We start from the raw sequence: 3,260 nt of genomic DNA on the forward strand, positions 1-3,260 counted from the left end.
ACAGATGCACTCTCTCTCAAATCTCAAGACATCACCATCCTCCTCCTCTTCTCCTCCCTGTCTGTTTTTGCTCTAATGCGGCTATTAGGCTGTTCAGCAGGAGAAGGATCAAAGCAGCTCAAGCAGAGGCAGCAGCCCCACTGTCAGCTCGTCCGCAGAAGAACTTGAATAATCTCCGATGGCTGCTCAGTTGTGGAGCTGGAGAGAGGCCAGTGAAAAACCCGAAACCCCATGAGCGCGGTCTGAGAGTGACGTTTCCCACTGCAATCCCCTCTCTCTTTATAGAGCATTCTGGCTGAGCCAGTTGGCCCCTACACAGGCCAGTATACTTTTTTTTATGTCTGATTATGATTCTCAGCTTACAGAATGCTAACGGGTTACAGTTCCACTGCAAATCCAGCTGCTTGTCTGCAAGGCTTTTTTCACTACAGGTGTGGCAAGTCAGCAGGTGTTTTCTGCTTACAGTCGCCTGTCGGTGGATTTCATGGGTCAAGGTTAGGAATGCTGGTGTGGTTTACTGCGGTCTAATGCTTTTACATGCTATTGTCTGTGTGTGGCTCAGCGCTGTCCAAAAGATGGCACTCTTCTCATGTCAAGCCCTCCTGTCTCTCCCACACCCCTGTCCTCCCACCCAGCGAGAGTCACTGTGATCTCCTTCAGACTCTGTGATTATCAATTTCATTGCGGAGTTTCATGAAAGTGCCTCAACTTAAAAATACATTTTTACGACATGAAACCTTTTATTAAGATAAATTACACAATTTATAACGATAGACATTGCCTTAATGTGAACAGAGTCTGACGATATGATGGGCCTGATGCAATAAATAGCTTTAGTTTATCATTTAATACCTACCCCTTAAAAAAACCAAAAAAAAAAACAAACAAAAAAAAAAAGCAGATTCAATTGTTCCTGTGTTTCTGCAGTTAAATAATTCCCTTTTATTAGGAAATCCTTATGTACACCAGTTTGATTGGTTGTCTGACTAAACTAATTCAACCAAACTAAACATTAACCAAAATACTGATGACAGTAATAATTAATTGTCACTTGATTTTTGTTAATTTACTTATTTAGGATGCATCTGAAACTGAAGTTCACTAACTGTCTCTGCCTAATTCCTAAACCCTCAATCCCTTATCAGTACATTATCACTTGACTGACTAGTATTGGTACATTATGATTGTCATGCTAACTGAGCTGTCCAAGGCTGTTGGTTCCAGACATTTTCCAGTCGACTCTGATTTTGATTCCAAGCGATGGCAAGAGTTTATTCCACACAATAATCTTGACGTCTGGCAAAGAAAATAGTGACGGGCAATATAACAATATTTAATGTTGTTGTGATAAGTTAAGTCACAATATGTCACAGTAGCTTTTCTATATTGTGGATATTCTCAGTACTAAACATTTCCCAACTGCATGTTTAATAGATTCCTGTTTAGTTAGATTTGGTGCATGTGAAATGCTGAATAGAAATCACTGTATGCACTGTGTTTTTGATAGTATCTTTTAAATGCAGCACTTTGTATTTAGTTTTCCACATTGTCTAAAGTAAAATACAGCTGGACTATCGATGTGTGAGTTGTGGAAGGATATGTTTTTCAGACAGGCTACAGTGACAGCAGCAGATCGAGAACATCTCACGCTGCTCTGCACGCGGATGCAAGCAAACTTGAACACCTCTGTTTGGATCGAGTCCAACGCTTGAGAGTCGACTCTCGATTCGCAAAACAGTCGGCCGCCTTTCGCCGAAACAAAGTTAAACCAGTTGTTATTCGAGTGCGCCAATACTTCACACTTAGCGGTAAGAATCACAGCACAGAAGCCCTGAGTTCGTATGAGAAGACAAATTCATGTTGTCTTCCTAACCAGAGTTCTCTTATTTGATCAGATCTTCTTTTCACTTTCACCAGGATGTCCTCCTCAACCAGTATCTTCTTTAGTGATAGCAGCACTAGTAAGGGGGTCCTTTAGTTAGTGTAGAAGTCTTTCTCCCAAATACACTCCTGTGCACTGTTCCCTCTCTGTCCAGAGGTCAGTCTGCGCACTGAGATGTTTGATGTTTGTAGCAGGAGAAGGTTCAGAATTACCAATCCAGCAATTCAGCCTAGACACTCTACTTACTTTACAGTGCATGATAAATGAATAAATAAATTATTGATCTATTGAAATATATTTTTTTCTTTAAATAAAATGTAAAATTGTATCATGCAGACATGTTGGTGAAACAGTGTGATTTCATGTTTCATGTTGCTGCTTATTATCTTCACTACAGAGTGCAGTTGAAACTGTAGGGATTTGGGCTGCCAACTGCATAAAGACTGTACAGTAGAATCACTTCATAATTCATATGTACATAGTTTGTTAAACTCTGAACTGATATCTGTTGGTTCTATGGATTTTATAATGCTTTTAGTTTTACTTCGAATTAAAATATACGAGATTTGAGCTGCCAATTACTTGATTGTACTGTAGACCCACTTCATAATTCATATGTACATAGTATGATAAACTCTGAACTGACGTAAGTTGGGTTTATGAACTAATTATTTGAAATCACCATTTTATAAAGCGCTGAATTTGACTTCTGATACGAAGTAAAGGCTTTTCCTCAGGTCTGTATGTGCTGTGACTCTTACCGCTAAGTGTGTAGTATTGGCGCACTAAAATGACGTTACGTGCCGCTATTTAGGCGGCTGGCTGAATAGCAGTGATTCTTTTTGGGATTGACTCCCAGCCCTACCGATAAGCTAACATCTGTTAATCTGTTAAAAAAATGAAATACTGTTAACCAAATCACAGCATTAGCCTGATTGCTATAGGTAAACAGAAACCGTGATTGTAAATGAGCTACCAGAACTTTGCGAGCTTGTCTTTTCTTCTGTGAATTAGCTACGTTAGCGTCCAAATCTGAATGATAAGAACCGAGAAGCAGCGCCAGAGCGGCAGCATTTTGCCAGAGCAGCTGAGGACCCTTAACAGTCTTCACAAAAGTGAAGCTAAGCGAGGGAATATCCTACACAGCCACGTGTCGGACTCAGTCCCTATCAGTTTAGAGTTCATTGGATGAACTTAAGTAGATGTTATTTCTGTGAGTTAAAAGATAAAAATCAGGTCGACAGGCCTACTGCTAATAAAACTGTCCTAATTCCAGAGTTAAAACAATTTATGGTACCTTATATGTGCAAAAGTGTCCAATCACCCTAATTCAGCTACTTTTAGGTGCACCCCTTGCTGGCACAGGTGTTCAGTTGCA

Source organism: Colossoma macropomum, unplaced genomic scaffold (assembly GCF_904425465.1).
Source record: "Colossoma macropomum unplaced genomic scaffold, Colossoma_macropomum, whole genome shotgun sequence".
Lineage (NCBI taxonomy): Eukaryota > Metazoa > Chordata > Actinopteri > Characiformes > Serrasalmidae > Colossoma > Colossoma macropomum.